Below are 27,704 nucleotides of genomic sequence, written 5' to 3'. Positions count from 1 at the left end.
CTACTCATTTTCTTCTCTGAGTAACCTGGCATTTGGATACTGTACTGGCCAGCTGTGCTGCTCTTTCTATGATGTCTTTTTGGTTCTTGGAGAAAATACTGTGAGCGATCTCAGCACAGTAAGATTTGTTGCACATCAGAAGCACTTCCAGCTCCTAGGCATTGTAGACCAGAAACTCCTGGAAGCCACTAGGAAGCTTGTGTTTAGTCTTCTTGTTGCTCTCATAACCAACACTGGACATCAGGATCTGGCCCTTGAATCTTCTCATCCTGTGGTTGATAGCTCTTGGTTTCTGCCAATTTCACTTAAATTTGACATATCAGTCTGACTGGTGCCTGATGAACTTCTTGGTCCTCTTTATGATGAAATTGGGCTTCACCAGAGGCTGGAGGTCAGCTGTGATGCTGTAAAGGAGACGGCCTCATGTGTTATTTCTAATCTGGAGATTGCCTTTGAAGTATATTAATTTATTTCTTTGCTGTTCAGAAACAGTGGGTTTGTTGTCTGATAAAATTTCATATGGCCAAACTTTTGCTTTTCTTCTATGGGATATTGCCATAATGATCAGAAAATAATTTACTATATTTAAATATGTCAAAAATTTTTCCTATACTGTATTTTCATAGTCTTGTGATTTCACATCTTACATAAGTCTTTAATTAATTTGATAGTTTTTGTTATTTTAGAAGTGCATGTTTATGGGGTAGACTTGAATAAATGTTGTAAACTACATAAAAAATGATGCTTGTACAAGATTGTTTTAGCTCTTCTGGGTTTTTTGTTTCTCCATATGAAGTTCAGAATTGAACTTTCAATGTCTTTAAAAAATTGGGTAGGTATTTTGATAGGGATTACATTGAATCTGTAGATTGCTTTTGGTAGGATGGCCATTTTTACTTTGTTAATTCTCCCGATCCATGAGCAAGGGAGATCATTCCATCTTTTCATGTCATCTTCAATCTCTTTCTTCAGAGTTTTGAATTTTTTTTCAAACAAGTCCTTCACTTGCTTGGTTAGAGTAACTCCTACATATTTTATATTGCTTGTGGCTAATGTGAAGGGTGTGGCTTTCCTAATTTCTTCCTCTGCCAGCTTGTCATTTGTGTATAGGAAAGCTACAGACTTTTTTGAGTTAATTTTGTATCCAGCCAATTTGCTGAAGGTGTTTATCAGCTGTAGGAGTTCTCTGGTGGAATTTTGAGAATCACTTATGTAGACTATCATATCATCTGCAAATAGGGATAATTTGACTTCCTTCTTTCCCATTTGGATACCCTTGATCTCCTTTTGTTCTCTTATTGCTTTGGCTAGACCTTCGAGTACTAATTTGAAGAGATATGGAGAGAGTGGGCAGCCTTGCCTTGTTCCTGATTTTAGAGGAATTTCCTTGAGTGTCTCACAATTTAATTTGATTTTGGCTATTGGCTTGCTGTATGTAGCCTTTATTATGTTGAGGAAAGTGCCTTATATCCCCCATCTCTCTAAAACTTTAAACATGCATGGGTGTTGGATTTTATCAAATGCTTTCTCTGCATCTAAGGAAATGATCATGTGGTTTTTTATTTTCAGTTTGTTTATATAGTGGATTACATTGATGGATTTCTGTATATTAAACCATCCCTGCATACCTGGAATGAAGCCTATCTGGTCATGGTGAATGATATCTTGTATTTTCTGAAAATGACTTTTTTAGTCTGGGAGTTTTTGTCTTTCGACAAACACCAACAGGCTGTGAGCAATCATCATTGCACTGTGATGAGGGACCCTAAAACTTACAGTTTATGTATACTTTAGTGTCTGTTACCAAGTCTCTTACTTTTCTCCCAAGACCTTACCACTCACTGTTCTATGTGTAGATGGAATATGCTCAGAATAAATGACAATTGTCTTTCGTGCCTGATATACTTCACTTAGCTGGAATCCAATTCCATCTATTCTTCAATTTAAAGTTTTCATTGTTTCAGAATTCCATACATGCACTTGCTATATTAATGCATTTTGCTCAAATCTACCCCCGCTTTTCTTCATCCCTAACTTATCCATTATTATACCCACCACTTTTCCCTCCAAACTTTATATTCCTTTAAAGAAATGACAACCATCGCTTCCACCTAGTGATGTTTGTATATGCTTGGAAGTAGGGCAACCTGTTGAGCAAGTGTATCCCCTCAGAGATCCATCTATGAAGAAAACTAATTCATTTCTTAGTAGCCCTCCATTGGACAACAGCTTTTCAGCTAAACTGGGAAATCTATAAACTCCTCCTCCTCCTCAATTCCATGCTGAGATTGTGGCTGGCTTGATGTTGTGCAGGTCTTGTGCATGCAGATGGCTTCTCTAAGTTCAATGGTGCATTGTCACATCCAGTAAATAAACACCACTCAGCTGCAGAAGTCCAATACCTCTAGCTCGTACAGTATTTTTCCTTCCTTTTCTGAAATGATCCCTGAGTTCTGAGGATGTGCCTGATACGGATGCTCCGTTTAGAACTGAACACTTCATAGTGTTCAATTCTTTGCATGTTAACTAGTAGTAGGTTTATGTGCTAAACACTATGTATGTAAAAAAAGGAATTGTTTTTTCTTCCCAAGGACTCTGAGACATACTACTTTATGGGTATAAAGAAAACAACTATGGCAGGTCGTTTGTCACTATGTCCATTTAGCAGAATAATAGCATTAAACTTTTCACTAAGGTCTATGACTAGACAGCAATAAGTTTTTGGCTCAGTTTACGGTACCAAGCATATTTCTGTGTTTTGAAACATGCATTAAATACAATCAGAAAGCTTGGTCATTCCTGTAATAGTTCTGCCTCTGTTATAACAATGGGTATGTTTTTCCTGGCTCACAGTATTTACATCTAAGTAATACTGTTGTTGTTGTTGTTGTTTTTCTCCACCAGTAGCATAAATGCCACCATCAATCTAATCAGTAGGCTTGGAGCTTCTAAGTCAGTATGATCTTGATTTCTCCATGCTCTGTGACTCAATTATGGTGTGTATTCAGCATGAGAGCTTTCCCAACAAAGAACAATAGCAATACGTAATATTTGGGATTTATGGAACCTCAGAGACAAACAACTCCAAAAGAGATAACCCATTGCTGTCAGTGGGCTTTTTTGTTTTATTTGTTTATTTATTTGATACCTTACAATGTCTGGAATAGTTATTCCCTGCCCTTGGCTCCAATTTATATATTTACATATGGATGTTTCCTATGACTTTCCCAAAGTTACTTACTGTTACTTATACCTCTTCACAATCCTTTCTTAGCCCTTCCTTCCCCCCACCCACTACAGTTAACCCTTCAAGTTTCATAAATCCATTCTTCCTCTTCCATTTGTATTATATTTCCTTGCCTTAAAATTAAACACCCCATGGTCATTTATTTATTCCCAATCTTTTATGTATATTCCAATTTAAACTCACATGTATAAAGATGCAAATTCGGTTTTCACATATCAGAGAAAACATTTAATGTTTGTATTTCTGTTTCTGGGTTACTTTATTCAGTGATTCTTCCCACCTCGATCCACTTATCTGCAAAATTATTTTGATTTTATTAACTTCATTAATGCTGATAAATATTCTATCACACAAACATGCCATATTTTCACTACTCATCCATCAGCTTATAGATATCCAAGCAGTTGTTATTTTCTAGCTATTGTGAATAGAACAGCAATGGGCATGCATGAGCATGTATCTTCATCCTAGAATATGTGGACCTCTAAGAATATGCCTACTAGTGGGATAGGTGGATTACATGTAGATATAATTTTAGCCTCTTGAAGAATATCTGAAATTATTTTCATAGTGACTATACCAGTTTGCAGTTATACCAGCAGTACCTGCATCCTATTGCCCACACATACACTGGAAATTGTTGTCATTTTTTGTAGCCATTTTGACTTAGGCAACATAGGATCTAACAGTTGTTTTGATGGGCAAGTGGCCTGATGGTTAAGGATGTTGAACAATTTTAAATTGTCTGAGCAATTTGTACATCATCTTTTGAGAACTATTTAGTGTCATAGCCTACTTTTCAATTGGGTTTGTTTTCCTGAAGTTTAGATTCTCTAGCTCTTGGTATATCCTAGACGCCAAATTTCAGTATAGACAAATAAAATTTTTCCCATTTGGTAGACCATCAATTCACTCAAATGATGCCCCCGCTTGATATCTTTTGTTGTACAAATTTTATCAATTTCATGAGTTCTCATTTGTTAATTATTTGTCATAACTCATGTGCTACCAGAGCTCCATTCAGAAAGCACATTCCTGTACTTATTAATTGATGTATATTCTCTAAGTTCTCCTCTATCATATTTGTGGTATCAGTTCTTATGTCGAGGATCTTGATCCACTACTTTTCAGAACTATATAACATTAAATATTTTTACACACAGTAAATTTGACTTATGCATTCAGCAATTGAATGTCTAGGGTGATTCCATTTCTTACCTATATGAGGTATAGATCAACAAGCATACAGGTACAGTTATACTCTTGCTGTGGTAATCTCATTTCATTTAGACATGCACTCAGAGCTGGGATGGTTATATCTCAGGATAGACCTAGTTCTAGCTTTTAAAATTATTTTTCTATCCTTCTTTATAATGGTGGTAATAGCATCCATAGATGACTGATAAGTAAGAGTTCCATTTTTTGTTCATATTCATTGTGACATGTTTGAATTTCTGTCTTTTCATAATAACTATTTTAACTTGTAAAATATCATTAGAAATTTGATTTGAATTTCCTTGATGGCTATTTGGTTGCCTTTTTACTGTTTTATGTAAGGGTAGATTAAATCCAATTTCACTGCTTTCATGAAAGGCAAATAGGAAAACAACATTCCTCCACAGCCTCTGCTGCAGTTCTTGCCCCAAGGTTTCTACTTTGAGTTCTGGCCTTGGATTGTGACTCAGTATGCCTTGTATATACTTTCTTCTTTTCTTCAATTTTGAAATTGAACATAAAATTTTGAGACTTTCATGAGTACTATATTTATATCATTTTCATCGTTCTCTTTTTTTCCAATCTGACTTTTCATGTGCCTTCCATTTTTTCAAGTTCATGACCTATTCCTGTAGTTACTACACACACTCACACACTTACCATCACACACTCATACACCAGACATGTGCAGGTGTACACACACACACACACACACACACACACACACACACACACACACAGAGAGAGAGAGAGACAGAGAGAGAGAGAGAGAGAGAGAGAGAGAGAGAGAGAGAGAGAGAGAGAGAGAGAGAGAAAGGTGGAGGGAGAACCCGCTGAGTCCATTAGAACTAAATGATCAAATGAATATATGTTTGCACATGAGCAATTCTATATGTGACAGGGAAACCACATCCATAAAATATTAACAATATTATTGTCTAACAATGCCATAAGAATAACAACACCAAATGATATGCCAAAATAGATGGGGAAATCTTACAAGGCCTTACCCTTAGATGAAAAGTTCTAGGCAATTAATGGCTGTTGAAAAAGAGAGAATCAGTCTTTTCTGGGGATAAGCCTCCCAGTACATTATTTAAACTCAAGTTTTATACACTTTCAAAGAAATTCCAAAATTCCTTTGAGTGGGGTTCCAACTTCCCCCATCACACTTTGTTTGATCTCTTCTTTCCCTTACTTCCCACACTTTAAAGAGCTTCGGCTCTATGACCTTGCTTATCTTGGGAGTTTAGATAAAAGCCTGGGATAGTAAGTGAACTCCGAGTAAGTTTTTGGAGTGAGTGACTGTTGGGAAAACTCTTTGTGTCAGATAACAAAGGGAAAAGGCAAGAGCGGGTAATAAATGATGGCAGAGGAAAAGGAATTGGTTCCTTAGTATTTTATTTAAATTTTAGTTCTAATAGTTTGGAAGTCATCCTGTGAGTTTTCTGCACATTGAATTATGTCACCTGAACAAAGATATATGGATATAAACCCCTCCTTCTCCTACAATGACCCTGTCCAGAATTTCCAGTTAAATTTTGAAATGTTAAAGTCAGTAAATTTTGAAATGTTTAAGTCAGTATCTTTGTTTACACCAAAGAGGAAAAGATTTCAAATTTATATATATATATATATATATATATATATATATATTTTTTTTTTTTTTTTTTTTTTTTTTTTGGTGTTTTGGTTTCTCTGTTAGTTGTGGCTGTCCTGGACTTGTTTTGTAGACCAGGCTGGCCTCGAACTCACAGCAATCCATCTTCCTCTGCCTCCAGAGAGCTGGGATTAAAGGTTTACGCCACCACACCTGGCCAAATTAATACCCTTAGGTATGATATTAACAGTGGGCCTTTCACCTTTGAACTTTTAGTATTGGGGTAATTACCTTTTGCCAGTTTGTTTGGGTACTTTTAAAAATAATGAATGAGCAGGCACATTGCCTCTGTTGATATGTCCATGTGGTTTCCATTTCTTGTTTTGTTGATATGAGATACTGGCTGATTTATAAATCCCAAAGAGTGGTTTCTTATAATACTTTTAGTTCTCTCTCTTATATGGTCCGAATGGGTGCGAGGTGTGGGTGCTATACTAGTTACTTTTCTCACTTTTGTGAAAAAGTAACTAGGATGCTAAAGAGAAACAGTTTTTTTTTTGTCTTAGGTGGAAGGGCACAATTTACCGTAATGGGGAATGCATGGCAACACATAGAGCTTTAGCTCATGGTAGACAGGAGAGGTTGCTATTCACATTGTGTTTACAGTCAGAAAGGGGAGAACACTGGTTCTCAGTTTACATTCTTCTTGTCATTTAGGTCAGAACCTCTACTGGTGGGATGATGTGGCCTCAGTCAGGACAGATCTTACCTCCTCAATTATTCTTATCTGATACTGCCTTCACAGAAATGGCCAGAGGTGTAGCTTTGAGGTTAGTCCAAACTCCAGTCAAGTTAACACATATAACCACTATAGATGTTCATCTGGTAGGGTCTGGGCTGTGAGATTGCTCTAACATCTCTAGCACATACAATTTTCAAAGTACAAAGTGGAAGGGCCCTAGGCAGCACCATTAGCTGGGGTTTGTGCTTGTATGTGGTTCCCTGTAGATCAGTTTGTGAACACCCCCTTCTTGTCCAGACTGTAGTGAAGGTGAGGGATTTTATCTCAGTTCAACCCTTTTCTTGTTCATTTGCTTCCACCTGGCAATAGGATGGCACAGGTTTCTACAATACATGTTTAGATGCTGAGCACTGGAACCATTTCTTCTTTTTGCATTTCTTTTTCTTCCTCCTCCTTCTCCTACTCCTCTTCCTCCTCCTCCTCCTCCTCCTCTTCTTCTTCTTCTCTTTTCTGGTTTTTGGAGACATGGTTTCACTGTGTAGTCCTGGCTGTCCTGGATTTGCTTTATAGACCAGGATGGCCTCTGCCTCCTGAGTGCTGGGATTAAAGGTGTGACCCACACACCTGGCTTCACTACAGCTTCTTAATAGTACCCAAGTGCTCTTGTAGACTTGCTTTTGTCTGTATTTGTTAAATTGTTGGTTTTATGAGAGACAAGGACTGCGATCCCTTCCAGCATGTTGGTGACCTGAATTTGAGGCAAATATCTGACATTAAAAACAAAAACAAAGCAAACAAAGAGCAGTGTGGAAATGGGCATGAATCTCTCTGCTAACTAAGGTGCTTTTTGCAATTGATAGCTTTCAGGAGAAGGAGATGAAGTTTTCTTTTTTTTGTTTATTACTTTTGTATATTTTTGAGACTGTATTTTAATTAAGGCACATATCCATTCCCTTTCCTTTTTCAAGCTGTCTTATTTCAAACTTCTCTTCTCACATTCCTTCAAACCTAGCACAAAGGACTATGGGTAACCGAGTAAAGCTGGGAGCAGTAGCAGTGGCCCTCCCCAGGGAAGAGCACAGCAGGAGTAAGTTTTCTCTAAGAATGAATGCACTGTAGGCAGCCTCCAGTTGAAGTCTTTACATCCAGGAACATTTGTGGCAGCACAAATTGACCTAGAAGGGTTAAAGAAAAAGAAGATACGAAGCTAGGTTGTTTGTAAGGAAGTGGATCTGAGGGAAGTTGAGAGAGAGAATGTGAATATGGTTAAGATACTATGCTATACAGAATTCTTAAATAAGTTATAAAAATGTCAAAGGGATTTAAGAATTAGAAAGTTATTTTATGTTGATATGTTAAACAAACTGGTCAAAGAGTATTTACAGAATTTGTCTTCTTTCACCTTTTTTTCTTGTGCAATACACTGCAATCCTCACTGAAAAAGAAGGAACAAAGATCTAACAGAATGATATAGGCAGATATTGTTTAATAGGTAAAGAAAATCTTAAATATATTTGTCTTGTAATCTTGTATCTTAAATATAACCTATGTCTCATAAAACTTACATTCAAATATGTTTTGGACAATAGCTTAACAATAAATACCTTCAAGAATATGTTGCAAATACTCCTCCCTGTGAGTTCTTAACTGAATTCTTTCAGCTGATGTTGATGTCTACAAAAACGTCTGTTTCCCCAGCCCTTGAAAAGAATGGCTTAGGACTTCAAGAGCAATACTTTTTTCTAACATCTTCTTTGGCAAATTAAAAGTTGGCAGATGCTAAGTTTTGTTTTTGTTTTTGTTTTTGATTTTTTTTTAGTGAGTCCATCTTTCAGTATTCTTTAATGTTACCTTAACATTATTTGCATTGAAATTTTTTATTAATTTATTCATATTACATCTCAAATGTTATCCCATCCTTTATATCCTCCCATTTCTCCCTCCCTCCCACCTTGGTCCCCCTCATTCACAGATGCTAAATTTTAATTTAGTGTTAGGTTGATGTGATTCTTCTATGTAGTACATTGATATCTAGTACCATGGTTATAATTTGTAGCATTCTAAACCTTGGGCATGGTTTGAATAGTTAGGATACTTCGGGAATTGATGGATAACATTAGAAAAGTTTCATTTCTATGTTGGACATACTTTTACGGTCAACCTGCTAGCATATTTGCATCTTTTATGTGCACCACATCCTCCTTTTCTGACTTCGCCAGCTACACTGTGCTATCACACAATACATTTCCTTGCCTTGACCATACTTTCATAAGATGAAGAGGGAGATAGTCTCTACATTTGACAGATTTTTTCACTGAGAATTTTCAGTGAGAATTTCAGTGAGAATAGATGTAAATAAAAGCAGCACAAATTAAAATCTTGTTTTGTCAGTTCAGAATCACTGGTTATGGGTATGACATAGAAAAATAATGACCTAAATCAGGATGTTCATGACAAAAATAACACCCTAAGTGACCTGTGTGTACCCAGGATTGTATTTCTTTTTCAGATATATGCTAAATCAAGTAAGACTTGTAACATTTTACATATATAGTAGGAAAGCTTAAAAGAAGTCATCACTGTATTACATAGCAATCATAACCCATTCATTTCACTTAGCCTTTAACCCAAGAGGAAGTACCAGTTTCATTGTTGAAGGAATGGAAGACTTCCTGTCTTGAATCAGATTTTCTTGTGATTGCTAAAACAAGGTGTGCTTTTTTTTGTTGTTACATGAAAAGAACTCCAATATAAATACGATTTTATAGAGCAGAACACTTAGATTTTGGTATCCAATGTCACTTTTTTGTATGTACATTTCAGTACAACAATACTCCAGATTTTAGTCTCCAGAATGTAGTCTCTTCTGCCCAGTGGAAAAGAAGAAACTATCGTCAGCATAAATGTCAGAGATATGAATGTGGCTTTTTGAAGGTTCTGTAGTTGCCAACCTAGTTGTAATTTATACTCTTTGAAGCTAAGAGGGTTATCTGTGGCCTAAATAGTGGAAAATAACTCTTCCAAATCCTAAGGCACAATAAGTTAAATACAGAGTAGCATTTCTCATTTGCTGCATAAAGCAATAAAATATGAGCAAAGTGTGGTGAAAAGCAGCTCAACACTGACCTTGTATGTTTGGTACCTAGTACAGGGATGTGTAGTTCACACTGTGCTCTTTGGGATGATTTCTTACACAGGCATGATATGCCCTTCTTTATGCACATGAGTTTCTCACTTTTAGTACTTGGACTAACATTTCCTTAGGAGATACACTTTTCTCTATCTTTTAAGTTTTAAATCAGTAAATCTGTGTCATTTCAGCTTTAATCTGAATTTATGCTGTTTTAGTCAGCTAGGATTTCTTAATTTTTTTCCCATTGACCTTTTGTCTATTTGTCTCTTGTGTATAGCTTTCATTAAGTGGGCCAAAGATGATGCTCCAACGTTATAGAGAGTGTTGGGTGACTATACAGGCAGTAAACTGTCTCGGTCATGCTCTCATTTTGGAAGCTGCTAAGCTGCACTTCCAGGTCACTTAGGTATTAAGTTTTATTCCTTTTCAAATCTCTGATAGGGTTGAAGACCAGATATTTTAGTCTGTCAACTAAGTTTAGTAGGTTAAGGGTTAAGATGTTTTTATATCAAGATAGATGTTCTAAGTTAATAAAGATGAGATATGATAGATATTGATCTTCATTCAGAAATTTAGACCCAACAAGATAGGAAAGGTGTTTACTTCAAGCTTACCAAATAAACATAGCCAAATCATTATGAATGTATAATATAAATATAAATGTAACATTTATATAATTTCTAATTGTCTCATGGTTCTTCCTGCTGTATATAGTTTATTTTATTCATATGTAATACTACTATACATGTATACATTAAAAACATTGTTAAAAGAAAATAAAGAGAATCTCACTGGGCTGACAAGACTCCAGAAAAAGGCCAGACATTCAAGAAGATGTAAATAGTGCAGGTTATGCATGATGGAGGAAGAGAGGAAGAAGAGGAAAAAGAGAAGAAGAGGAGGAGGAGGAAACAAAGAGGCAGTGGACATGAAAGGGAAGGAGAAGACTGTAACATAGACTGCAAGAGTAGGGAAGTGGGAGTGAGTCAGGGATGATTTGAAGAAGAGGTGATTAATGGTCAAAATATAGAAAAATCTCAAAATAACTAATTAAAAATTGCAAAACTCATGGAATCCCCTCTCTGTCCTACAGGTTTGTAATACATATCTACCAAAAAAGTGAGTTTTGGGGAAATTTACTAGTGATATATTTCTCTTACGTTCATCTTTAAACCTTTATAGTCGTATACATAAACCAAATAATACTACAGTGCAAAGTGACAGGTTTAAAGTAATTTTATGTCTATCTTTGAAATCAATCTGATAATATTGTATGGTTCAAAAAGAAACTGGAAATGATATGTGGTTCTTAATCACCGAAAGACTGAGGCAAAACAACCCACAACCCTTGTCAGAATTTCAATGCTGTTCCTAGAAAATTGGTTGGTTTAATGTATTAATGAGCACATTCGTTTTGCCACTATATTACCTTTATCTCCACATGTTTATCTGTACTAAAGATACTTGAGGAATCTAAAATTTCTAGCAAGGTACAGCAAACCAGAAAGAATTCTACTTATGTTTCCTTACCACCATTCATTTCTGAAGTTCAGTAATCTTAATTAAAATCATCCTCCCCACTAGAGTCATGATGCATTTGGGAAATAGATTTTTCCCCAAAACACATATCTTTGCCATCTTTGATATACAAATATGTAATGCAAAGATTTTTCTGGTCTTCAGAAAGAGTGAAAGTTTATTTTATTCCAAATAGCATTAAGGTGTATACTTGATAAGGAAAATTAATATTTACATTGATTTGGTAAATTATCTGCTCTGCCAACTTTTCCATAAATTTATTGTAAAAGATTCCTTAAGTACTTTCTTCTTGTTGTCTCCTTAAAGGAATCATAGCCAGCACATGACCAATGATCTATTTATCTAAGTTTAATTGCATTAACTGTTTAACATTTCAGAGCAGCTCAACACTTACCAGTGTTCTATGAAATGTGAATACTATGCAGACTGCAAGATGAAAAAGATGTTAAGTGAATCATTTTTGCTATATTGCTACACTAACAGTCTCTTCTCAAATCAAATATAATTTGTGTGAGTTCCTTTTGCCTTTTAAACATATGAAATGGTTTAGTTAAAGGTATATAGTTGAACAGATACGTTTAGGGTAAGAATGAAAGTACAGAAGAAATGGCCCAAAGAGTAATTTTGGTAAAATTGGTGAGCTCCTAATATATTTATTTATTTATTTTTGAGATTGTCATGCAAGGACATAATTTTCTACATTCTCCTTCCTTCTTCTATACTGACCTATATAGCACTCCTTATTCTTTTCCAAAATCATGGCTCTTTTTATAATTACTTTTTGTTACACACACACACACACACACACACACACACACACACACACACACACACTCCTAAGTACTTAAATAAAACTTGCTCAGTCTGCGTGACATCACTTACAGGTAGGTTTTCAAGGCTGAATATTTGGAACTGGCTAAGTAATTTCTGTACTCTCTCATGGTGGAAATGTGACTTCTCCCATTCTCAGTTTTCCTTAATTGCCTATAGTACTTTATATAGGGTTGAGGTCTCCTTAGAATTTTCCTCCTACATTAGCATGCCTATTGTTTTTGTCTTTATTCAGTGCATGTTTAGGCAGTCGTGTTGGTGACACTTTACGGTCATAGTTTCTGATATTCTTAGAAGGCACAACCTCACTGCAAAGACCCCTATTATAATTTTTCTGCTTCCCATTCACAGTGATCCCCTGAGATTTAGATACAGGAAGGTACTATGCAAGCACACCTTAGGGCTGGGTTCCATCACTGTACATATTGATTGGTTTCCAAATTCTGCAGGAGTCTCCAACGTTTGCAAAAGAAGTGTCCTTGGTTGAGGTAGGATTGCACTTACCTGTGAGTGAGAAAACAAATATGTAGAATGTAGTTATGGATCGTGCTGGTTTAATAAAATAGTGGCTGTTGATTCACTCCCAAGATACATGGCTTCAGAAATCCTGAGTAGTTGAATGAGTGTCCATGGGAAATGCCTAAGAAGTGTCTCAAAAAAATCCTCCTCATTCTTAATAATTAGGGAAGTACAAATCAAAACAGTTTTGAGACTTCGTCTTATGTCAGGAAGAATGTCAAAGATCAGTGAACAAGCAATAACAAGGAGTGTTTTAAGGGATCGGAGGAAAAGGGAAGTGTCATTCACTGTTGGTGGGGATTACAACCTGGTCCAGCCACTCTGGAAATGCAGTGTGGAGAATTCTCACAAAGTTAAAATACGCCTGCCATATGTTCCACTCTTGGCATATGTCCAAAGGCATAAACAGTGTACTCCACAGATACTCAGCCATGATCATTGCTGCCCTACTCACAAAATGGTGGAAATGGCAGTAACCTAAATGTCCATCAATTGATGGATGCAAAATGAAAATATGCTTCATATATACTATGGAATACTATTCAGCTCTAAAGAAAAATGAAATAAAAAAAATTTACAGGGAAGTGGAAAGAACTAGAAAAGATCATATTGAGTGAGGTATCCGAGACTCAGAATGATAAACATTGAATGTTCTTGCTTACTAGAGGCTCATAGCTCCAACTCTTCAGATGTGAGTATATATCCTAGAGTAACTGCATAAACCATGAAATCAATAAAAGAGCCCAGTGTAAAGCGGAAGTGGTGGAGCAATAGAGAAAGGGATAGCATGGGGAGACAAGAAAAATTGAGCAAGATACTAGTTAGTGAGGTAGAGGAAGATATATAAGAAGAAAGAGAGTAAAACAACAGAATGGATGTCTAAAAAACCCATAAAGAATTATGCTAGTAACTATCTAAAATGCCTATAATACACATAAGCTATTCATACACAATGTAAGTAAAATTCTCTCAACTGGGCTGACAATCTTTCTGTGAGGGTCAAACACCATCTAACAATGCTGCATCTCCTGCTGTGTGTGCAAACGAGCGCTCGCACACACACACACACACACACACACACACACACACACACACACACACAGAGCCGTTGACATAATATTCTTGTGGACTGTGTACAGTTTCCCCTTGTTCATTCAAATGTTAATTTCTGCACCCACTGTCTGGATCAATTTAGATATTGCATTGTCATGTTTATTCTAAGTATCTCCAGTTTCAAGTTTGTATAAACATGTCCAAATCTGTTCCCTGTGTTGTCAATAAAAACAAATTAGCCAGTGCTGAGCAGTATTAGAGACTAGGATGGAACGTGTTCATTGAGTGATGGGAGGAGAAAGAGAAGGAAGGGAGGATGGAGTTAGGAGAAGACCAGAAAACACTAAGATAAAGGAGATGATTTCAAAGCTAGTATAATGTGGGAAATCTGAATGGGAAGAAACTATACTAGCATGGAAATTAGGATGGAGTAATTACGGCAGCTATATGCTATATGCTGTGCTAACTAAATAGATCCTGGTCTCTCTGTGTAGGTTATTTTGGCATAAAGGTGGTTAAGGAGTAACTGCCGATTTCACTAAAATAATAGTTTAACATTAAATATTATTACTCATCAAACAGCAAACATAAGAAATTCACTTTTGATTTATCACTATTGTCCATGAGACTCCCAAAATACATAGCTGATTACTATTGCCTGTGGTGGCTTTTCAGACACAGAAGGTAATTCCTTATTTCTGAAGACATAATGAACTTCAGAATCAGGGCCTAGAAACCTTCGAGGTGGAACTGACCTGAAATGTCCCCTCCCTGCAGACTAGCTTTCATAATATGAAAAAGTGCCATGCACATTCCCAAAGGAAGGAAACAACTAACAGTTGTAATACCTATGCACTACAACAATAACCAGCAATAACATAATAACTGTAAGGTTACAGCAGTGGCACTCATAACTTGGCATTAACCCACAGTTCTCTAATTGGCCTTAAGACCTACTGAACAAGAAAGAAAGCGTGCCTGGGCTCTTTATAATATAAAAATTACACCTATATACTAATTGGTCCACTAGCAAACTATACTATGAATTTATACATTAAACTACAATCAATAGAATCAAAGTAATAGTCATTTATTTATTATGTAATTTAACCATAGGTTTTTGTGATTTGCATTAGAGCAGTCAAATAAAAAAATGTATCTTTAAATATAAAATGTTTTTTCCATTTTCCTGAAAAGAAATATCAGCTTTTAGGTAGCATGAATATATTTTGTTTGTTTGTTCATTTGAGGCAAGGCTTCCTTCTCTAGCTCAGGCTGTGGTGGAAGTCACTGGGTAGTGCAGGCTGCCTCTATGTCAATGTAATAGTTCTATTTCAGCTGCTAATCACTGAGTATTTTTACTGAGTATATTTTACCTTACTATTTTAACTAAAAGAATTATGGTTAGTTTTACATTGAATATGGTCACTGGCATTATTGAAAGATGTAAGATGCAATTATGATGAGATATGTAGATTAGTTCACCAAATTTTCATTCAGAACTATGTTTAATTTTTTTTTGCATTTTGACAATGCCGAATGGCAGAGTTGATAAATAGGCGTTCTTATTTTCTGGTATCTTATAAAACAATGTGCTTTTTAATTTATTCTCCAAAACATAGGCTTTTAAAATCACACTGTAGTTATCTAAACCAGTAAAAGTTACATAATTAAAAATGTAGAAAGTACATTGGTTAGTTTAAGCTTCTCACTTGGATAATTATAGGGACGTGACTTGAGTGCTCCAGGGAAGATATTAGTCTTGCACTGGATGATTCAGAAAGTCCTTCAGGCTCCCACAGTCATAGTTGTGTGGTGCGTGACAACATCGTGGCAACGGCTTTACGCTTAGCACAGTATTGCATTTGTCCACCATCTAACATTCAAAGCTAAAAAATGAACTTGTGGTTATTAGCCAGACTTAAGTGGTTTCCTGAACATTTAATAGGACACTGAAATCTGTTTTGAAAAATGAGTAAGGATATATAGGGTTGAATTGATATGCTTATTAAATTAACAAACAGCACCCATGACTCACAAAAAAAGGCAGAGAAACATTGAGAGCTTTGAATAACTATTTTTAGAAATAAGAAACATACATCGGTGTTTTGTGGAAAAACACCATGTCTTGGCAAGATTAAAGTTTTAAATGAATAAGATGAATTTTATTTATTCATCAAGAAAAAGTCACTCAAGAAAAAAAAAATCCAGTCAGATATCTCAAAACGGAGTGATAATTTACCAATTGGTCTACTCCTCTTCATTGACAATGTCACTATTATATTTTGAAACTTAGAACTCTACTTTCTGTTACTTGTATACGATCTTTTTAATTTCAAAAACGTTTTTCTAACATTGCCTATGACTTAAAAAAATCACTTCATCTTCTAACTCGCATCTGTTAAAGAATAATTGTGCACTTTGGCACCTTCTGTTGAAGTTTCATTTTCCTTTTAATGATCCACTCAGTACATAATTCTCTGTGAACACATCCATGTATGAAAAGGTCTTTTCCTTTGAATTATTGCTAAAAATACTATGTTTATTGTAATATATAATTTCAAATAACAAATGTAATAACTTTTATTTACCTGTTTGTTTTGCTTGTGTGTGTCTGTGTATGTATACTGTGTGCATGTGTGTGTGCACATGGGTGTGTATGTGTCTATACAGTGTGTATACGAGAACAAGTGTGACAGGGCTCAGGTTAGAGTGCAATTTCAACTGTCAGTCTTCCCCTTTCACCTGGTTTGAGAGAGGGTTTCTTGCAGCATAACTTCCAGGTTAACTGTCCTGTGAAGTTGGAGGATTCTCCTGTCTCTCTTTCTTTTCACTGCTGTTGTGTTGGAATTACCAGTGTGCTCTGCATTTGACATCTGCTTTTATTCAGTTTCTGCAGGTCCCAACTCAAGGCCTTACACCTTGACCATAACTACATGTATGGTATCCCAACCTTTTCCATTCCATTTTCTAACACTAAAATGTTTATTCTAAAGCACTGTAAAATACCGCTGTCATAATGGACTTTATACATTTCCCTAAATCAGTTCATTTATTTGTTTATTTATTTATTTTACTTATGGACTTTATTTATTTACAATAAATTACATACAGTAAGAACAGTTATGAAACAAGCAGGAAAGCCATACATGAAAGTCACATTTAAAAGGTTTAGCTCATTTATATTTTGGCAGCCTTGAAGAAAATACTATCTATCCTATCTAGGTGAATCTAAAATTTTGTACCTAAATCATTCTCTGTCCTGTCTTGTATTTACCAACTTAAAACACAAATTCCTAGACCTCAAACATTCTCCTAAATCCTAAACAACTTAAGCCTAACTGTGATATTGTAAATATCTAGTCTTCAACCCCCTCAGAGATTTGAGAGGGAATAAAATTATTACATAAGTAAGAAGTGCAGGCAAGCAGCTTCCAAAACTAAGAGATGACAGAAACAGTTTACTGTCTGGCCAGTCACGCATTCTCTCTCTATAATGTTTTGTCTCACATAATGCACCCATTCACTAAGTAACCATGTACTATGGACCTCTGCTCTTATTCTGCCCTTCTAGTTTCCCTGAATTTGCCATATCTCTAGGCCTTTTTTCTTCTGTTGAATTGTGTTTGAAGTTTATATACATAAATATCTCAAAATATACTTTTCCTTCATCAATTTTACTTTTATTTTCTAGTAGCTGGTCAATTTTAGCCATTATATTTTCTTTGCTCCTGGGCAGAAAATTACTAAACTAACAATGACTTGAAGAATTTAGATATTTTGGAGAATTTTTTTTTTGCATTTAGTTTATTTTGATTGTATTTTAAGTACAGTTTACATTAAATTATCCAATCACATTGGTTTGAATCATATTTGAGCATCTTTAAACTAAAAGCAGACAGGGTGTAGAATCTTACGTTTATCTTCAAATATTACATTTCTTTTCATTTCAAAGTGAAAACACTTATTATTTTCCCATTGAGTAGGAATGACTGACAGAATGTTGTTTCTAAAGCACAATAGATTTTATTTATGTCTGGGAAATTTAATGAATCTTAGTGACGGGTTGTTTAAACAAAGATTTTCATGATAGTCATTCCTCAGCATATAAACATAAATGTGAGTTTATAATTTAAATGATTTTCAAAATCCTATTCCCTTCAAGTCCCCCCCCCCCTTTGTAGCACAGTGACAATATAAGTGTTGGAAATAGCTAGTTCATCTTTCTCATAGGCCTTCCATTAAAATACACATTGGAGGGTGCATTAAAATGGCTGTTCAAATGTGGATGAGGATGTATGCTGATGACTCTGTGCATTAGCACAGTCAGCAAGTTGATAGCATTAGATTAGCATTATTATGTATAGCAATGATGTATGAGAGTTTTATTCATTAATAAGAGATTGGTTTGTGTCTGATAATATTCATGATAATAAAAATTAGATATTTTTACATAACTCAAATTTATGTACAAAGGAACAAATTCAAAGAGCAAAACCCAGAAACTTATCAGATACAGTTATTATTAAAAATACCGCAAATAGTCATGGCATCTGTAAAATATGCTGGTATATAATAGGGTCTTCCATTATCTCTAGCTCCACTGATCACCATCCAGGTGAGGTTATTGCTTTCTCACTTTTATTAATAAACCTAGTAGTACATAAAGAGCCTTCTGGCCCTTTCTAAACAAATAGAAAATAAAATAGATTTACTATCCCCAGGGTTATAGAATATCCTTGAAGAAATAATATGTTGACATCACAATGTTTATCTTGAGAACTTTACAAATTGGATTCTATATTTCATATTTTTTATATTTATAACCAGAAATGAAATATTACTTGAAGCCCTGTTCTATTTTATGACAAAAATTAATCTTTTAAAAATATTTGAGGCAATTGCAACAGTGGATATAGCATGAGTTTCTTCCAATTGGGGAAAAATGAAGAAAGAGAAAAAGAAAAAGTAGTGTTAGGACCCCAAAGGAAGGTATTTTATTATCATGTAGTGACATTTCACAATAATGAAATATTTGAATTTTCAAATGATGTTCTATATTAGCAAACCTGAAAGTGACAGCTATATAGTTGACCTAATAATTTGACTTGGATAAATAATGCACATTTCCTGTACTGCAGCCAAGACAGGGGACTGTCACGTGGCACAAAGCCCTCAACTTTGGCAAAGATAATTTTCCTTATCAGTCACACATTGGCTCACTACCTTCCTAAACACTATGTCAAATTCCTTTGATTATAAGACCAGGCAGAAACCTACTGACCATGATTTCAAAAGCCATGATTTTTCTGTTCTTGCTCTGTGTCCCATAACTGCATTATGACAGGAGGCTAGAGTTAACAGAATAGCCACTCATCACACAAATTACACAGGCTTCACAGAAGCCGTAAGGAAGGAAGCAGATGATAGAAATGCAAATGGAATATCAGGGCTGTGAAAGAACTGGTTTGGCAGCCGATCTACCGTGAGTGAGTGGGGAGAGTGGACTATTGTTTGGATCACAAGATATGATGCGATGAAGAGGAAGGTCATTACGCTGAAATAGCTGTTCAAATAAAGCATTTCATGCTTGGGACAGAAAGTGAGAAACTGAGAAAAGAGGCACTCTTGCAAAGTCTTAAAAATTAATAATTCTCATTTTATGCAATTAACATTGAGTTTGTGCTTGACAAAACAAGGACACTATCTTCTGTTGCTGTAGTTGACTGACTACATTAATATAATTAAATTGTATATGCAGTGGAAAACATTCTACTCTATTGTATTTATTCTAAATATATGTATCACACATTTTCTATTGCAGAATGTCTTGTTCACCTACAAAGGTGTAATAAAACTAAAGGAATGCATGGAACAGCTAAGATTTTAGTATCTTAAATGAAAAGTGCAAGCCTGGGTTTCTTAGATATGAGATAAAGCAAATAATGAGAAATTAACTTGAAAATTCATAAGCTATAGAATTAATCAATTTATAAATAAGTAGATAGTTAAAAGCATGTGTACATACTGGGCAAAGAAGGGCAGTGAACTTTCAGTACATGAGTTATGTAACAATTGCTTCCTTTTACATTTATGTCTTTGTTTTGCTTTGTTTGAGATGGAATGCTACTTTTTAATTCAGAGAGTCTCAGATGCTGAGATTTGCCTGCCTCAGCTTCCTCTGTGCTGAAAATATAGGATAGCATTATAAGGTCCCATTTACAGGAAGAATGAGATACTCTAAGCACATTTTTTGTGTGCTTGGATTCTATGTGCAGTAGCATGTGCATTCACTTATGAAACACGACCACATAGCCCCTGTACATTCTTAGGTCATAGAAACTGTCTTGGGAAGATATATTTGCTTCCAGATATATTTAGTTATGAAGAATTCTGAGGTACAGCTGCCTTTGGCAATGCCAATATTCACATGGCCACTATATAATATTCTCTACATGAAGAAAACGATATTCTCTCATATCTACATGTGATCTGTCAGCATCAAAGCTCAGTGCATTTGAGATTTGTGTGAAGGACACATTGATTTGCATTTCCTAGTTTCTATACTTTCCTAAAGGGCACTACCTTCTGAATTGAAGAAGGATATAACTCATTGAAACAGCAATTTACCAAATGTTCAGTAATTCTATTTCCTTATCAATATTCCTTTTAGGATGGCCTTAAGTGATGCAATGTCTCATTTTCTTGTCCTGAGGGATAGCAAGGAATTTATGCATAATAACTATCTGTTACATTTTCCTAACACATTCACTTTGCTTATAAATAATAATTGTGCTTTAGATGTGAAAATGTTTACCAGGAGATTAACAATTTGTAAAAGCCCTGACATGGCTGATGTAAAATAATATAATTCAATTTTAGAAGCTATAATTTCAGGTTATACAATTTATGCTGTTCCTCTTAGTCAAGGTAGGATAAAGCAGTTCTCCTGTCAAAGATGATTGGATAATATGATACATTACCTGATTACAAAATGATGCTGGGGAAACAGCCCATTTCTCTGTATTAATCTGACTTGTTTAGTGGCCTTTCTGCCTCAGAATTCGGATGAGATGCTCTGCAGCAACTTAATTCTTTTTTATGTGCTTTTGGGATGCTTCATTTTTTTTTTTTTGCACAGTCTTCTCTAAACTGCTTAAATAATGATAGTTTTTCAGAGTTCTGTGTAGTTTTTCAGCTGTCTTGAATTCTAATTTGGAATACTTTCCTTTGTGGAACATGTGTATTGCTGCAAGAAATTGAAAGATAGGCAACATTGTAGATTTTGGTAGTAAATTATAATGCTTCTAGAAAGATAAAGCAATTCTGATTGTCCAGAGTATTTCTTATGTGGTTTAAGCTATTTTGTTGATTTTACTATAATTATTAATTCTTTGTAAAGACAAATTATAGGGAAAGATGGAACAGAATATTCAGTCTTACACAGCAAGTAAACATATCAAAATATCACACAAATGTTTGGTCTGGGATTTTTAAATGTTTATTGTTTAAAAATTAGGAACCCATTATTAATTACCAGAATTTTCATATATTGTGATAGAATGTTTCTAATCCCTCATGATTCCTATATTATTTTATAAAGTTTTATTATAAAAAGAACATAGAGTTTTATCTCAATTAACCTTGCTATTTGATTTATCAAACCAGAGATGTGGAAACTGAGCCTACCCTACTTATAAAAATCCAGAGATGTTTTTGCTATGCCAATAAGGAAAGTAATGGTAGGACAATAAATTCAAAGAACGTTTTCGCTAGAATATAAACATCTTAATTCTCTTGGTTCTGTGATTAATTAGCTACACTGGAACACTTACATGGTAGGATAAAGATGTCTTTTGTTGTTGTTTAAAACAGAAATGGCATAGAGGATGCCAACAATTTGCTTGGGGATTTTTCAAACTTTTTATTTTCTGCTTTTTTTTAGTAGAAGTTTAATTACTTTGCTTACCTTCTATCTCTGTTAGATATTTCAAGTTTTAGGTCATAAGATTGTGTATTCTGGGAGCCTTTGTTTATACCTTTCTCTGTCAGTCTATCAATCATCTACCTATCACCTATCTATGTGTCTGTCTATTTTCTATTATCTATCTACATGTCATCATCATCAATTATTTGTCTATCTAATACCTATCTTCATGTCTCTATATAAGATCTATCATATCTATCTATCTATCTATCTATCTATCTATCTATCTATCTATCATCTATCTTTCCCTCTATCTATCATTAATCAATCATCAATTATTTGTCTAATATCTATCTATCTGTCTATTTATTAGATCTATTATCTATCAATCTATCTACCTACCTATATATAATCTATTATCTACCTATTTTTATATATACCAGATATGTTTGAAAATTCCCAGTTTATTTTACAATGTTTACAATGTTTTAATATATAGGTTTTTCATATCTAACCTGCTTTATGACAATTAGGTCTTCCTATGTTAAGGTGAGGTCATCTATCTAAAAGTGCACTAAAATTACCTATGTTTGCATGATAATTTTAAAAATACTTATATTAGTGATTGTGAACAAAGTAGATATTTTTGTGTTGTATTTTAACTTAGTTCTAGAAATTTATTTTTATTTTTTATTTCTTTTTTGACATGTTAGTTGTCAGAAATTGAGTTGCTTGATCTCTGTTTTTTGTGTAGATGTATTTTGGGTCTATTTTTGTATGATGTCATATTCTGATGTCTGTTTGTTTTGTAGAGATGATATGTCTATTGCAAAAAGCGGTGTACTGATATCACCTTTTTTTATTGGGTTGGTGTTAATATGTTTCTTTAATTACAATACTTCAGTTTTTTTGAAATCAGGTGCACTGGAGTTTGGTGTATAGATGTTTAAGAATGTAATGCTAGGATTACAAATGTTTAGCCTTATTTCTACTGATAAGTGTGTCTCCTCCTTTATGAAGAACACTTTTCTTTGAAGCAGATTGAGACCATCACAAAACACAACTAGTCAAAATAAAAGCAAAGGATTATGGGGTGCTTAGAAACAGTGCATACATCTCAAATACAATGCCTCACCTGTGGCTCAGGAAAAGTGCAAAGAGGGGAATAGAAAGATTGTAAGAGTCTGAGGACCTGAAAATTTTCTGTGGGACTTTGTCTTCTACCAATGACAGAGAAGCTACAACCATGAATAGATAAATAATATAATTATTTAATTATTTTTAATTTAAAAACTTTTAAAAATTGAAAGTCCAGTATTTAAATTCACTTTTTCTATAGCTACGAGAGGACACTGTGACCAGAGCAACTTATATACTAAAAAGTTTATTAGGCTTACAGTCTCAGAGGGTTAGAGGTCACCACCACCACAGACAGGAGCATGGCAGCTGGCAGGCCAATATAGTGCTCCAAGAGGAGCTGAGCACTTACATCTCTGTCTACAAGCACGAGGCAGAGAAAGCTAAACATTCATGTGCGCTTTGTGAAACCTCAAAGCCCACCTCCTCTTCCACCAAGACAGAACCTGGTAACCCTTCCTGAACAGGTCCACCAACTGGGTACCAAGTATTCTAATATATAGTCCTATGAGGGCATGTTCATTTAATTCAATACATACACCAATATAATAGTACTTTCCTCAATGTTTTAGCTTTCATACCTAACCGGTTTTGTGACACTTAGGTCTTCCTATACAGCTCAGCTACCTCCCAATTTAAGAGCTACTACCTTCTAGTGATAGAGTTATTGGGATTTAGACTTTAAGAAAATTAATTGCTGAACTTAGTATATTTCTTGTCATTTAGCTATCTCATCAGTTTGTTCAAATTCTTCTAAGAGTAAAAGACTTCTTTTACTTTTTGGGACAACTGATCACAAAACCAAAGGTAATTCACATGTCTTCAAAAACTAACCAGGAGTCACACTTAGAACCGGAGCCTATAGTCTAACCCTCTAAGCACAGCAAATTGAAGCAGCACAGGCTTCTTGCTCTGTAATGAAATTCTGGCTTCTAGAAGATTTGTGCTCCTCTTTCACAGATTCTATCATGTATGAATGGTTGCTTTCCTCATTCGGCACTGGAATTTCCAGTTGGTTTCTAATAGGAATTCTCACACGATTTTCAAGTTTGGAGATTTTCTACACAAACTAATTTAAATATCTAATTTAATTAGGTGAAGGCTATTTTCAGCCCAAATAGAGCTGTTGTTCTTCCAGCCTATAAAGTAGAACACATAACATTAAATTAGGGTGAAATATATGTTATAGTCAATATATTAGTACTAGTGGTTCACCAAAACCCAACAACTTGTGTTTCCTTTGTAACTACCAACAAATCTCTAATTACTGTTATGTACTTTAATAAAAAAATCCCATATTGTTATATCATAATACATCATAATGTAAAATATATCCTGCTATGTCAGTGGCAGATAAATTTTCTGAATCAATGACTTCCTAATTACTGTTCCAGACTATTCTGTGAAATCTCACTGAGCATGCGATCTATGTCAGCATCTCATCTATTGAGAACGTAATAGAAAAGAACACCTGCTAATACATCTCTTTATTCTTCAAGCTGCATTCCTCTGGAAATGGAAGTCGGGTCCCTTTAGGCTTGAATACAAAGATAGATTCATATGTGGAAATGTGTTCATTATTGTACATAATCATGACCTTATTCACCCATGTATGACATACATATAAACATACAATAGATATTGTCTGAATACCCTGTGCTCATAATTTATGTAAATTTATTAGGATTTATTGAGTTATTGATTAAGAAAAAAATTACAAACATTATGAAATTTTTTTAATTTAAACTTAATTTTTACAGGCATTTCATCCCAACCACTGTTTCCCCTGCCTCCTTTCCTACCAGTTCACCCCTCCATCACCCCTTTCTTCAAGATAGATTCTTCCTCCATTTTCTTTCAAAAGAGTCAGACATACCAGGTGTATCAACCAAACACGGCATAACAAATTATAAGACTAGGCACAAACTGTAATAGTAAGTCTGGATGAGGCGATCCACTAGGAGTAAAAGAGGTCTAAGTGCAGGTAAAAAACTCAGCGATAACCCCCATTCCCACTGTTAGGCCTCTCACTAGAATGCCAGAAGATCTATACCCATACTGGGACTGTGATTATAGCTTAAGTCTCTGTGAGCCTCTATGAGCCCTACTTAGTTGATTTGGTGGGATGTGTTCTTGTGGTGTCCTCAACCCCTCTGGCACTTAGAATCCTTACTCCCGCTCTTCTGCATGGTTCCCTTGTTTTTGCATAGTGTTTGGCTATAGGTCTCTTGTATCTGCTCCCTTTAGGTGATGGATGATGCCTCTTTGAGGATAACTGGGCTACATACTGACCTATGTATCTGTCATATTGTCATTAGAAATAATTTCATTGACATAACTGAATACATATTATGTTTGTCTATATGAGTCTGCTTATCTCACTCAAGATCTTTTTTTTCTAGGCCATCTATATGTCTGCAACTTTCATGATGTCATACTCCATTGTATAAATGTATCATGTTTTCTTTATCCATTATTCAGTTGAGGGATCTCTAGTTTCCAGCTTCTGGCTATTATGAATAAAATACCTATGAAGTCAGTTGAGCAAGTGTCCTTGTGGTAGAATGAAGCATTCTTTGGGTATAGGCTCAAGAGTGGTATAACAAGGCCTTAAGTAGATTGGCTCCCAGTTTTTTTGAGGAACCTCTATATTGATTTCCACAGTAACTATACAAGTTTGTACTCCCATCATCAATGGAAATATATTCCCCTTGTTCCACATCCTCACCAACATGAGTTGTCAATTCTGTTTTTGATCTTAGATTTCTGACAGATGTAAGATGGAATCTCAAGGTAGTTTTAATTTGCATTTCCCTAATGGGTAAGGATTTTGAAGATTTCTTTAAGTGTTTTTCAGTCATTTAGTTTTCCCTATTGAGAATTCACTGTTTCAATCTGCACCCCATTTTAAATTGAATTATTTGGTTTATTGATGTCTAATTTCTTGAATTCTGTATATATTCTGAATATTAGCCCTCTACCAGATGTGGAATTGGTGAAAACCTTTCATCATTCTGTAGACTTCTGTTTTGTCCTATTAACTATGTCCTCTGTCTTACAGAGCCTTTCAGTTTTGTGACGTCCCCTTTATTGATTGTCGTTGTTCTTAGCGCCTGAGCTCTCAGTGTTCTGTTCAGGCAGATGTCTCCTGTGCCAACGCTTTCAACATTTTCCCCATGCTCCAGGCTGTCAGGTTCACTGTATCCGATTTTATGGTGAAGTCTTTAATCCACTTGGACTTGAATTTTCTGCAGTGTGATAGATACGGATCTATTTACATTCCTCTACATACTGACATCCAGTTAGTTCAGCACCATTTCTTGATGGTGCTTTTTTATTAAATTTTATATTTTGTATTTCTGGCTTCTATATCAAAAATCAGATGTCCATAGGTATATTGATTTACATTTGGGTTTTTGATATGATACAATTGATCACCATGTCTGTTTTTATGATGATAACATGCAAGATTTTTTTACTACAGCTCTGTGGCATAGCTTAAAATTGGGGACATTGATACCTCCAGATTTTTTTTTTGGTAGATTGTTGTAGCTATCCTGAGTGTTTTGATTTTCCGTATTAAGTTGAGTACTATCTCTTAAGGTCTATAAAGAACTTTGTTGGAATTTGATGAGGGTTGCATTGAATATGTAGATTACTTTTGGTAGGATGACCATTTTTACTATGTTGATCCTACTAATCCATGAGCAAGGGAGATCTTTCTATCTTCTGATATCTTCATTTTTTTTTCCTTTGGAGACATGATTTGTTTGTAGTACAAATCTTTCACTTGATTGGTTAGAGTTATCCCAAGATATTTTATATTATTTTTTGCTATTGTGAAAGATGTTGTTTCCCTGGTTTCTTTATCGTCCTTTTTGTCATTTGTGTATAGGAGGGCAACTGATTTTATTTCAGTTAATCTTGTATCTGGCCACTTTGCTAAAGGTATTTAACAACTCTAGGAGTTTCCTGGTAAAGTTCTGAGGCTTACTTAATTATGCTGTCATAATATCTGCTCATAACAATATTTGACTTCTGTTCCAATTTGTATCTTTTTTTATCTCCTTCATATGTCTTATTTCTATGACTAAATCTTCAATTACTATATTTAATATATGAAGGGAGAGTAGACAGCCTTGCCATTTTTTCTGATTTTAGTGGAATTGCTTTGAGTTTCTTTAAATTTAATTTGATGGTGGCTGTAGGCTTGTAATAAATTGTGTAGGCATGATTCTTTTATCCATACTCCTCCAAAACATTTACCATGAAGAGGTGATGGATTCTGCTGAAGGCTTCTTCAACATCTAATGAGTCGATCATAAGGGTTTTTTTCTTTCATTTTTTTTTTGTGGTGGGCTTTATTGACTGATTTTTTTGTATGTAAACCATCCCTTTATCTTGAGGATGAAGCCTATTTATTCATGGTGAATTATCTCTGTGAACATCAAAAAATTATAATTACAGATATTTAGTAGTTTGTCAAGGGGACGCTGACTACTAACTCTCAGGCACCTGGTATTTGATGATGGTGTGGGTGAGAGTCAGTGTCTGTTCTATAGGATATTCAACAGCTATACTGGAACAACACCTACTTGTTTTCCTTTTCGACGGGAGAGGAAAGTTCTCTAAAACCCAATGAGATATAAAACTGGACATTTGATCTCTGGTTTCAAATTCTAAAGTTGGAGACAGGAACCCAAAGAGATACTTCCAGAAAAATCCCACAACACAGCTTCTTTTCAACTTCTCATGCACCAT

At 35.0% G+C, this 27,704-nt stretch overlaps 1 pseudogene across 1 annotated transcript; it reads right to left on the bottom strand.

Moving 5' to 3' along the window:
• LOC311589789 (large ribosomal subunit protein eL32-like) lies at positions 1–27,704 on the bottom strand (annotated as a pseudogene). Its single transcript has 3 exons — positions 27,539–27,704; positions 23,204–23,303; positions 1–404 (listed from the first exon to the last, which is right to left on the bottom strand). The product of its transcript is annotated as a large ribosomal subunit protein eL32-like (transcript).

Source organism: Acomys minous (genome assembly GCF_964271855.1).
Source record: "Acomys minous genome assembly, chromosome: 19".
In the NCBI taxonomy this organism is placed as follows: domain Eukaryota; kingdom Metazoa; phylum Chordata; class Mammalia; order Rodentia; family Muridae; genus Acomys; species Acomys minous.
This window is presented reverse-complemented; position numbering and strand designations above follow the sequence as displayed.